At 41.6% G+C, this 12,283-nt stretch overlaps 1 protein-coding gene across 1 annotated transcript in view; it reads left to right on the top strand.

Annotated features, from left to right (window-relative positions):
* The window catches only part of LOC126298796 (uncharacterized protein B0303.7), a 68,929-nt gene that overhangs the window by 20,664 nt on the left and 35,982 nt on the right, over window positions 1-12,283 (top strand). The window lies entirely within an intron of this gene.

The raw sequence follows: 12,283 nt of genomic DNA, 5'->3' as shown, positions 1-12,283 counted from the left end.
TGCTGATACCCATGTTGAGAGATGGAGTACCGGTTGCTATGAAATGTTTATCATCCGATTTTAAGAAAACTATTTGCTGAAAACATTAGGTTTTTGCATATCTTACAGTCTGATATATTAACTTGCTGAAAGACTGAATGTCTTTTTGTTGTATGTCATAGTTACAGTGCTGCATCAGGTTGAGTAAAACATTGCAGGAAATTTTAAAGAGTTTTCAGAGGTGAAAACACATTGCGTTAACTTTATGTATGGTTGATTTTAGCTCATACATTTTGGTACACAAAATGTAGATAAGATACCAAAATTTTATCTAAAATTGAGAGCAGAACTATATCTCATTACATTCTCAAGTTCTTGATTTTTATATCTGATGGATGGTTGCACGCGAAGTGCTCATTTCAATCCATATGACTTGGTGATTATATGGTCATAACAGTCTCATATTTCATAAATGGTTCAAGATATCGAAACGAGATTTTTTGCAAATGATGACAAGCACATATGTTGTATGGTAAATAGTAAAAAGATTTTTTATTCACTGAGATATTGAAGTAACTTGTCTGCAGCTATGAGAGGTCAGCGCCTCAGGACGCATCCAGACATCAGTAGGAATGAAGGAAAATCCAGGCAGTGTGCATATTACACATGCACAGCACCTGGGGAATGGCGGAGCATGAAATATATAGCAGCAAAAGAGTGAGGATGGAAGAGGAAAGATTACCACAAGTAGCATTCTCAGGACCCATGGAGGGCAGATTTGGTAGAGAATGTCTATGGACAAGATGGAAGGATGATATTAGCAGGGGTACAGAGATGATGGGCATGATAAAAGGAGAATGGACCACGAAAGCCAGAAACAAAATGACTGGCAGACGAATGTAGAGAATGCACATGGTCTCCCAGGCCAAAGTGAAAATGAAGAAGTGATTATCAAATAATTATAAGCAGAGTATTTGAAATTTGTAGTACACATATCCCGTGTGTGTGTGTGTGTGTGTGTGTGTGTGTGTGTGTGTGTGTGTGTGTGTGTGTGTGTGTGTACCCCCTAAGGTAAGTCTTTCCACTCCCGGGATTGGAATGACTCCTTACCCTCTCCCTTAAAACCCACATCCTTTCATCTTTCCCTTTCCTTCCCTCTTTTCTGACGAAGCAACCGTGGGTTGCGAAAGCTTGAATTTTGTGTGTATGTTTGTGTTTGTGTGTCTATCGACCTGCCAGCACTTTTGTTTGGTAAGTCACATCAATCTTTGTTTTTAGATAAACAATAAATTGAAGTTGAGAAGTAAAAGGTTCTTGGAGCTTTGCCAATAAGCCTATAAGATCAATGATAGAATTTCTTGGCTTTACAGTGCAAAACCTTTCTAGGTAAATAATGCTCTTATTTTTCAATACAGTCAACTTTTAGAGACCCCTTCACTTTTAACGGCCACATAGAAAGTTCTCTGCCTGGCACAGATGGGACAGTTTAACACCAATAGAAATTCATCCACTACTCATAAAGGTTTACAAGCAGTCTGCTGCTTCATTTCAACAATTCAGAAATGGGCACTTGAATTCAAATGTGGTCATACTTATGTAAAATATGATTCAAATGAAAGGTGCCCCAAAACTGCAACTGCTGGAGAGAATGTTGATAAGTGTGCTGTGTGCTACTGAACAACCAAAATTGTTAAGGTACAAAGTAGCTGACACTATAGGCATGTCAGAAGAAAGAATAGTTTAGGATTTAGTGGTGAGTGTTCTGTTGGTGGGCACAGCGGAGACATTGTTGGCAGTTAAGAATGACATTTATTGGCTTCCATGCATGACGTAGTGAGGCAACCTCATGTCTCACTGTTGTCTCTTTCCGGTGCAGACTTATGGGTGGCAGCATCTGTCCTGGCTGCTGAGCTGACAAAGAGGTCTTTGGTAGGCCAGCAACCTTTACAAGTCATGGCTGTTGACACCAGCAGAACACTTTTTTCCTCGACGTGGAGCCCAGGTGGCCCTGCGCTGCACTTATGTCACTGCGATGGCATGCAAAGATGGATGTGCTTGGGGTATGACTGGCAGCCCTCTGGGAGAAGTCAGACAATGGCTGGTGCTGTGGTGCAAAATTCCACTAGGAACTCTGCATCACCAGCAGCAGGAATGGACGGCAGGTCAGTGGGTCTGTGGCACAAAGTCCTGTGAAGGACGTAGTACTGGCTGCAGGTGCAGCCTGGTCTGGAACCCATGGCTGCTGCTGGTGATGCCCAGTCGTTTATTGGTTGGCATAGAGCCCTGGCATTGTGGTGGTCTCGTTGGTTGTAGGCGACAAGAAGTGATCCCGTCTCAAAATTCAGACTTATTTTCGTGCCTCTGGTGTGCATTTGGTTACATGGTTACCACTGTGTGATACAGTTTACTGCTGCACTTGGCTATCCCAGTTTTTTAATCCCTTTGCATGTATTTTATTGTGACCCTCATGTCATCACGCTGACAGCTACTGACTGCTACTAAATAGTCCACAGCAGCTACCACACTACTTATCATTAGTTTTGATAAAGACTTACCATTTTTGCTCAAAGACTGTGTAGTGGCACTACCCAGCCTCTTCCACAGAGAAGACCCGGTCCCTCCAGTCCTCCTCCTCTACTGTGATTACCATTAATTTGTAAAACAAGCCCTTAACTACTTAACTCTTAAACATTACGCAGTTGTTACATTAATCCTTAAAGTATATGAACTTGTTTCTCGCTTGTACTGTGTGATCTCTTCACATTTGTATTGTCCCTTGCCCTGCACATTATCTCAAATAATATGAAACATATTTGATTACTAGGCCTCTCGCCATTCTTAAACAAAAACAACTTCTAAATCTCCATTCTACACATATAAAATAAAAATGACACTCCCTTTTTTGTTAATAAATTACCCTTAACATGTCAACTTCAACAAACATGGCCCAGCTTCTTAGCTTATTCCTCCCACTGCAGCACTCCTTACATTCAAAACAGCTTTCTGGTGCCTGGTGGCTCTGTACGATGTGAATTACTCCTTAATGTATTTGTACATGATTTAACTGGTTTATCTTATACACTAGATATACTTCTTGGCAACTCTACACTGGCAATAGCTTTCTGTCACCAAAGGTTAACTTCGGCATGATGTTCAGTCAGAATGTTTACTTTCAGGCTTGCGTTGACCCCTTCACCCACCTCATACTTATCATATACACCAGACTGTGGCTGTGTTGTAAACAGCTTGCTGCACACACCAACTGCTTGCCCTGCAATGCTGTGACCCAGCACTTGTGCCATTTTCTTAACTTCTGGCATATACTCTTCAACAAATACAGCCCTGTTGACTTGATAATACACTCTGCGAACTAGTCTCCTCTTTCTTTTTCTCTGCTTGCCCTACTTCTAACTGTGTCTGTATTGTTTCTACCTCATCATCAGCAATATAACTATCAATAACTTTTTGTACATTCCCTGTAGTAATTGAAACAACAAAACCATCTGCATTTCCACTCTGCATGGGGCAAAAACCACTCCAAACCAGAGGAGCCCGGTCCACCCTGGGTACAGTGCTGCAGATTGTCAGCTTGGTTTCCACTCCTCGAGAGATGGAGGCCACCTTCACCAATTTAGCCAGCCGTCGAAAGAATCCTGACGACAGGCATAGTTGATACCGACATGTGCAACAATCTGCAGCTGGTTGCACCCCGCACGCTTCATAGCCACTGGAAGAGCCTCTTCAACATCCCGGACGAGGCCCTCCCCACCCGGCAAGCACACGGAGTGAATGTTGAATCTTCCCCGCCCTAGCCGCTATGCTCCTGAAGGGCTCCATGACCCGCCTAACATTGGAGCTCCCAATAACTAACAAATCCCTACCCCCATGTGCCTGTCTGGACCTTGCTGAAGGAGCGGCCACCATCCTGGCTGACTGGCTGAAGGTGCGTTCTGGTCCGGCTCAGCCCCCCCCCCCCCCCCAGCATCAGATAGCGCACTGAATCTATTAGCAAAGTGCATGGGATTTGGCAGGAGCCTGCGTCCCCCATGCAGCCTTCGCCTTGAGGCTCGAGACCTCAACATAGTCCGCCACCCACACTGAGGTGAGAGTGGGCCGGCCGGCTCAATCGCACCAATCGCACCTGAGGTCGGCTCAGTGACAGAGAGCTGTGATATCCCCCCCCTCCCCCCCCCCTCCCCTGCACATCTAGTACAGCAGAGGCTGCCTCAGGCACCCCATCCCCACCACACTTCAAGGTGGCACTCTGGAGCTTGTTGACTGTGGCCAACAAAGCTTCCAGCTGGATTTGGACTGTGACCAACTCCTCCTGCATCTAGAAGCAAGATCTGGTGCTTATTTTCCTGCTAGGGGCTATTTAGTGAATACTAAAGAATAAGACAGTGACCTACAGTAAACCGCTAGGGGGTATCTAGTGAATATTATAAACAAATTAAACAGTGACCTACGGTAAACTGAACCTACTGATTATCCCTCGTATTTGTAATTTAAAGAAGCATTTACGTACATGTGAAAGTGACCTAATAAAACTATAAAAACTGCTACCTTAAATTTACCGAGTCTAAATTGCACTAATAAACGTAAACACTGGGTATCTGGGTATTGTACACTGACAGATACAGGTACCAAAAAAAAAAAAAAAAAAAAAAAAAAAAAAAAAAAAAAAAAACTTTGGCTAACAATTAGAGTTCAGAATGTAAAGCACAAATACAAATTCTACTTTATTAGAACTGATAGGTTTACAGTACACGATCACTAAAGCCCAAAACAAGCTAAGGAATTTAAGCAGACAACGAGGTGAGTTTTAGCTTCCTGCTAACTAAACCATATGTAAGAAGGGCTCAGAAGTTGTATTGTAACACTGATTTACTCAGATATTGTAGTGTAATACTAATTTACCACATATTTTACGTTTGCTCAAGTGTGAACGGTCACAGGTTGCACTAGTCAAAAGTATACAAGTGAGGTTATAAATCACTGTCAGTATCACTATTCCTAATAAATAGTATAAAAACTGCTACCTTCAAAGTATCGAGCCTACGTGACACCAATAATCGCAAATACTGAGTATTGTACACTGAATTAATTGATAATCCCGCATATTTAAATTCAGTTAAGAATGTAAACAAACATTTGCGTACACCCGGAACTGTCCTAAATAGAAACTTTGCTTATCTTATTCAGATGAAAATAAAAACTGAAACCTTTAATTTATCATGTGTATCTGACACTAATGCATGTAAATACCATAGAATAGACAAAAAAAATGCTTAATTACTAGCTAAGTCACTTATTTTGTAACAAAGCAAGCAAAAAGCGCTCGTAGTCGGCTTCAGGGCTGCCAATATCACAGAGTTGCCAGACATAATATGCGATGGTGCCCAGTATACTAGCCACAGGAATAATATGTTTGCATGGCTGATGGCTACCCCTGAGCAGGCTTAAATGTGAGAAGTAGGGCTCATATATCAAAGATGCACCACAGAGTTGGTCCAGGGCTAAAACATCAAAAGTATAAGCCAATGAGTTTTACTCTCATTTCTATAACTAGGCTTAGGGTTTAGAGCATAGATACTAATGACACTGAGATACACAAATTGCAAGCTCAAAATCATAAATCAATAGGTGTCACAGTAATTGTTTTCCTTTCTTAAGCATACCACAAACTGAAAATCACATTCACCAGATGTGATTCACTTTCTTGCAGCATCTACAGTTGTTGTAGTGTGAGCATTATGTGCACTGAAACATTGCTTGAGGTATATAGACTTACAAAGGGTATTTCTGGAGAATCCTATATTTGACACTACCCTCAAAACAGAGGAACATATCGTTGAAGTGAACTGTGCAAGTAAACCATGCCCCATCACCAAAAAAGTGGTGCAGGTGCATAAAGGAAAGAAAACAGGGATTGTAGAATCAACCCAATACACTCACAGTACAGTTTTTAATATGTCGTTCTAAAGTAAAACTGTTATTCGGTCCACACTGAGGTGACAAAAGTCAACCGATAGCAATATGCACATATACAGATGGCAATAGTATCATGTACACAACGTATAAGATATCTGTGCTGTGGTGGACCTGTCATTTGTACTCAGATGATTGATTTGAAAAGGATTATGATTCGATTATGGCCACATGACGGGAATTAACAGATTTTGAATATAGAATGGTAATTGGAGCTATTGCATAAGTCGTTCCATTTTGGAAATTGGTAGGAAATTCAATATTCTGAGATCCACACTGACAAATGTGTGCCGAGACCACAAAATTTTAAACATTACATCTTTCAATGAACACTGCATTGGCCAACAGCCTTCACTTAAAAACTGAGAGTAGTGGTGTTTGTGGAGATATATCATTGCTAACAGACAAGCAGCACTGTGTGAATTAACCACAGAAATCAGTGTGGCATATATGACGAACATATCCATTAGGACAGTGCGGTAAAACTCGGTGTTAATGGACTATGGCAACAGACTTCCAACATTAGTACCTTTGCTTACAGCACGAAATTGCCTGCAGCACCTCTCCTGGGCTCGTGACCATATTGGTTGGATCCTAGACAACTGCAAAACTGTGGTTCAGTCAGATAAGTCCCGATTTCAGTTGGTAAGAGCTGATGGTTGGGTTCGAGTGTGGCTCAGAGCCCCCAAAGCCACAAGCCCACAAACCCAAGTTGTCAACAAGGAACTGTGCAAGCTGGTGTTGACTCCATAATGGTGTTGGCCGTGTTCACACAGAATGGAATGGATCCTCTGGTCCAACTGAACTGATCATTGACTAGAAATAGTTATGTTTGGGTACTTGGGAGACCATTTGCTGCCATTCATGGACTTCATGTTCCCAAATAATGATGGAATGTTTACGTCTGCCAGTGCGCCATGTTACCAGGCCCTCATTGTTCGTGGTTGATTTGAAGAACATTCTGGACCCAGTCACCCAATAGGAATGCCATTGAACATTTATAGGACATAAACAAGATGTTTGTTCATGCACAAAACATTGCACTGGCAACACTTTCACAATTATTGATGGCTGTTGAGGCAGCATGGCTCAATATTTCTGCAGGGGACTTCCAACAACGTGTTGAGTCCATGTCACAAGTTGCTGCACTATGCTGGGCAAAAGGAGGTCTGACACGATATTTGGAGGTATCCCATGGTTTTTATCACCTCAGTGTAAAATAATCAGAACAATGAAAAGTAGCTTCACCCCTGTTATGATTTCAAAACAGTCATTACTGATGTTTGTTGATAAAAGCGAAAATCTTGAGATGAATAAGCTCTTTAATTTTCACTACACTTATAACACACACACACACACACACACACACACACACACACACACACATATACAGAGATAGAGAGAGAGAGAGAGAGAGAGAGAGAGAGAGAGAGGGGGGGGGGGGGGGGGACGACCAATAAGAGGTTCACCTAGCAGATCGTGGGACACAGTTGCAAAGCAGTGCCTCGCAGTTAGTGCAATTCATCCATAATGTATTGCCCAATAGTTTCATATTAACGACTTCTCTAGGTCGGCACTATATTTATATGAGACTTGTGGAGAACTAATTGCTAAAATAGGCTACTGTGTTATGTGGAAATTTTAGTTAAATGAGGTGACGCTCATTGTTTGATCTGGACCACTGAAACATTCAGCATATCCCAAAACAGCCATAAAGTCTGTACACTAATGTCAAGATAACTCTTCAGCACATTTACTGTCTACAGATATTGATATTTACCAGTCCTCTTTTAACTGAAAAAATTGGGTAGGCAACTAGTGCAAAACCAGAATGACCAATAGACATTAAAGCTAGCATCCTTCCAGGTAATATAATTATGAACAAACATGAAAAAGTCATTGGGAAATCTAAAACATGAAACAGAGACATTATTCACATGACCCCCATGTAGCATCCTGCAATGTCATCGAAATTTCAGGAAAACACAGAAGCCAGTTAAACAAAGTGATATATTAGAAATAACAGCCAACCGGTAGCAAAATAAAGGTCTATTAAACCTTGACCATGGTTTTGACTTTTTTTAAAACATCTTCTTCAGATGATGTAGGACTTGCTTTTACAATTTTCAGCTTAATGTCCATATATTTAAATGCAGCTTTGGATACTTTGGAAGGTGCAAATTTCAAGATTTTGAAGATTTAATATCTTCAAGGTTTAATAAACCTGTATTTTGCAACTGGTTGGCTGTTGTTTCTAATCCATTGAAGCTCTTGCATGCACAGTTGCTATAGCTCAGCCATGTTAAAAATCTCAAAATAATATGTTATTTTCCAAGTTTAACGACCCTCATGACAAAAATCAACTCCCGTCACTTGTTATTTGCTGTACTGGTCTCAACTTAACTCCGAACTACAGGGTCATCAAAACTCTGAGGGGGGGGGGGGGGGGGGGAGAAAGATCCAACAGTCACAGGAAATCAAACACGTCAGCTCTCATGGAAACAATATAGTTCGTTCCTTTTTTTAAGGAGTTGCCGACCGCTAATGATTTTCATGATGTGCTGCCTTCAATTAACAATGCCAGCTCCTTCTACATCTCCACATTCCATGTTACTACTTGAGACTACAAAACTGCTGACTAGCCATCACTTCTAGGAGCTACTGCTGTAATGTCTTGCATCTCTGCAGTTACTCAAAACAAGCCATAAGAAGTCGGAAACTGCTGATGAACCTGTACGGTAGGGCGCAGAAACATAAGTCTTCTTTCAGTCATTCCGTACCCGACATGTAGCTTGTCCAATCACCATAGATCCCAAATAGCCGTCTGGAGAAAACTATATGCTACTGAAAGTGGTCACTGTGTTCTGCAACTCTATGGATGTTAAGACCTCCTCTCTCTCTCTCTCTCTCTCTCTCTCTCTCTCTCTCTCTCTCTCTCTCTCTCTCTCTCTCTCTCTGTGTGTGTGTGTGTGTGTGTGTGTGTGTGTGTGTGTGCGCATGAGGGAGCATATTGGGGGGAGGAGTGGTGGTAGGGGATATTGAATGTGAATAAATATTAGTAAACATTAGAAGAAATGTTTTACATATTTTTCGGAGGATGAGGAATCAAGCAGGTACCAATACAGGCTAATAAAACTAAACTAAACTCCACCCGAACAGGCCATGAAGGCCCAATGGTACTGACCGGCCGCCATATCGTCCTCAGTCTACAGGGGTCACTGGATGCGAATATGGAGGGACATGGGGTCAGCACACTGCTCTCCTGGCCAAATTTCACTTTACGAGACCAGAACCACAACTTCTCAATCAAATAGCTCCTCAGTTTGTCTCACAAGGGCACCCCACTTGCCAACAGCGCTTGGTGGACGAGATGGTCACCCATCCAAGTGCTAGCCCAACCTGACAGTATTTAACTTCGGTGATCTGATAGGAACTGGTGTTACCACTGCAGCAAGGCCATTGGCAATACAGGCCAATAGAGAGATGAATTTGAAATAACAAAAAATAGCCTTAAAAAAGGCCCTCTTGATGTATTCCTTTCGACATACGTAGGCTGAGAGCAAGTACTGATAATTTAGTATTCAAAACATAAAATTAAAAGAAATTTATTTTAATTAAAGGGTGGTGACATAGAGGAAAACTAACTCTTTTTTTTTTTTTTATCTTGTGTTTAATGTTTTTCTGTTGCCAAATGATGTTCCACTGCCTCTTGCTGACAGAAAATTGACAGAAGAACAAGTAAAGAAAATAAAATGCTTTCAGTTTTCTAATATTTTGTCAAAAAACCCCCATTATTTCTGACATCAATCATGTGTTTTGGCATGGAATTAATGAGGTGTTGGATGTAATGGATAGAACAGGCAGCTTCCTCCCAGGCCTCAAGAGCACATAGTCCCGAAGAGCATCAGCTGTAACTGGTTGGTTTTGTGGCCAGTTCTCTGACATTGTTCCTGCTAACTGTACCCAAATATTTTCCATGGGGTTTATATCAGCAGCCTTTGGCAGCCAGTTCATGTTATTAATATCCAAGTTGGACAGTTACTGCTGAACGAATGCAGACTTACGCACACGTGAATGATCTTCCTGTTGATTCCACCTTCACTATGTAGTGTTCACACTGAAGGCAACATCATATTCTTCAATATGTGGCCACACTGCCTGCTATCAAGTGTTCCCCAAAATTCTATGAAGCTTTCCTGCTACTCTTACAGAAATCCAACCCCAGCAGAGAACTGATATCTGGCCACTTCTTCTTATTGTAAATATATGTATTCCTTGTGATGTCTTGTCCCTCGTGGTCTGTTAACTATGCCCCAGGCCATTGTGGCTCATCGAAAACATCTTGTCATCTGTAAAAATTACATTTTCCCACACCATATTCAGATGGCACTCTTACAACGCCAGTCAGTACAACACGTTTTCATGTGTGCAGCCCACCTTCCATGTGTGCAGTCCAGCTTCTGCAGCCTTGGGCAAATTGTGTCACTGAAACCGGGAAGTTGGTCTCTTACAGTAACAACTTCACATTTAGGAACGGAAGCTGTCACCTCTTATGCACAAGTTCTGTGTCGTGCTGCTGTGTACCTAGTCAGTCTCTTATTGCCCGAGTCTGCAGGTAGTGCATCTTTCAACACAATTCTTCCACCGTCTCTTTGTGGTAGTGTGTGACATGCCACACCCCTTCCAGCATCTTTAATTGAATCACTCAGAGCACTGACTCTGTCTCCAATGCAACGCTTGTGCAGAGCCGTTGTGTCTGACTGCCCGCGATGTTATTTCTGCTTGTTGCTCTTTTTCAGATGCCTGGGGTGGAAGTAAATGTGCTGCCATCAAAAAGAGCAACAGTGGTGACAGACTTGCTGCTTTAAGTCAGCCTGTAAACATGTATGGCTCCAGCCTATGAACGCTGCGTAGGCCAAGACAGAGGCACTTTATCAGATGTCGAGTGTTTAAGTCCCATCAATGACATGGACTATTTGTCTTGAGTTTATGTTCATTTAGGCATACCCGTGTTTGTCCCTGAATAAAAATTTGTTAACTAGTTCTTAAGAAACATCCTTGAGTTTTAACAAACACTTGATAACTGTGCTGTAAAGGTGCTAAATACCAGTAGTTAGTGGCTATAGCAGACATGTGTTGGAATCTGACAGCGGAAAAGTCTATGTGGCCAAACACATGTTGCAGATGGATCTAAGGCAGAGGTTGCTAGTTCAAATTTGGTTGAAGACTGAACCATTGTAACACACATGTCCAACATTGAATTCTTAAGCAAAAGGACAAAGAATCAGATGTACTGGAAATAGTTACAGCAAACATATATGAAATATATGTCAGGCTGTTGTTTGTTTGTCCTGGAAGCCATGCATTTATTGGGTCCAGAGATCAAGTCCAGGGATAGACTGTTGACATTCTGAGGTTCCATCCATCACATGGGTTGATATTTAATTCACAGTTCCCAATACACAGACAACTTCCATTCCCACAATCGTCCTTGAGGTGAACTTGTATGGCTTTAACAATACATGTTACAGCCATTTAATAGTTGTGATGTGAATACAGGATATCTAAGAACTCCTGAATGTTCTAGATATGTGACAGGCGTGGCTGGTAAGTCAGTTCATCTGCGCACTGCAGATGTTTGCTGAATCCCTTGCACGTACTACTATGCTTACATCAGAGGACAGTCTGTGAGGTCAAAGAAAATTTCTTTAAACACCTTTGACATTGTCATCATGACGAGAGAGAAATCAACATCGGATTAAGATGCTTTGTCTGACATACATCATAAGCACATTTGACAACACCTCATTTACAGTCATCCATTAACAATTAGCACGACAGGCATATTACAGTTAAGCAGAGGTCAACAGTTCGATTTGAATCCTGAGTGTGAGTGTTTACATCCAGTGGTGCATTCATTTGTTTATCTGTGTTTATTTGTTATGTTTGTTACTAACAGTTACAGTTCTGCTATTGTTCAAGTGCCTCACACGACTTCTTCTACAGCTCTGTGTCCTGTGCTGTCACTGCCATAATGGTCCATCACAAGATTGCCGCTCACCTCACCATCGTCTTCCTCATCTTCCCATTCTCACTGTTTCTTTTTGGGGCAGTTAGTACGTTGTTAATTTGTATGTAAATAATTGCAGCATCTCTGACATGATATGTGGTGTCCCAGACTTTGTGCTCAAGACATAAACAATATATGGTGAAAACCTGAATAATATTTGAAACCCCATGAAGAAATTGGAGACATTTTTGCCAAAGAAAAGTGGGAAAAATATATCTAAAAACAAAGATGATGTGACTTACCAAA

This window comes from Schistocerca gregaria, chromosome X (genome assembly GCF_023897955.1).
Source record: "Schistocerca gregaria isolate iqSchGreg1 chromosome X, iqSchGreg1.2, whole genome shotgun sequence".
Taxonomy (NCBI): Eukaryota; Metazoa; Arthropoda; class Insecta; order Orthoptera; family Acrididae; genus Schistocerca; species Schistocerca gregaria.
The sequence above is the reverse complement of the archived record's forward strand: the minus strand, read 5'-3'. Positions and strand labels throughout refer to the sequence as shown.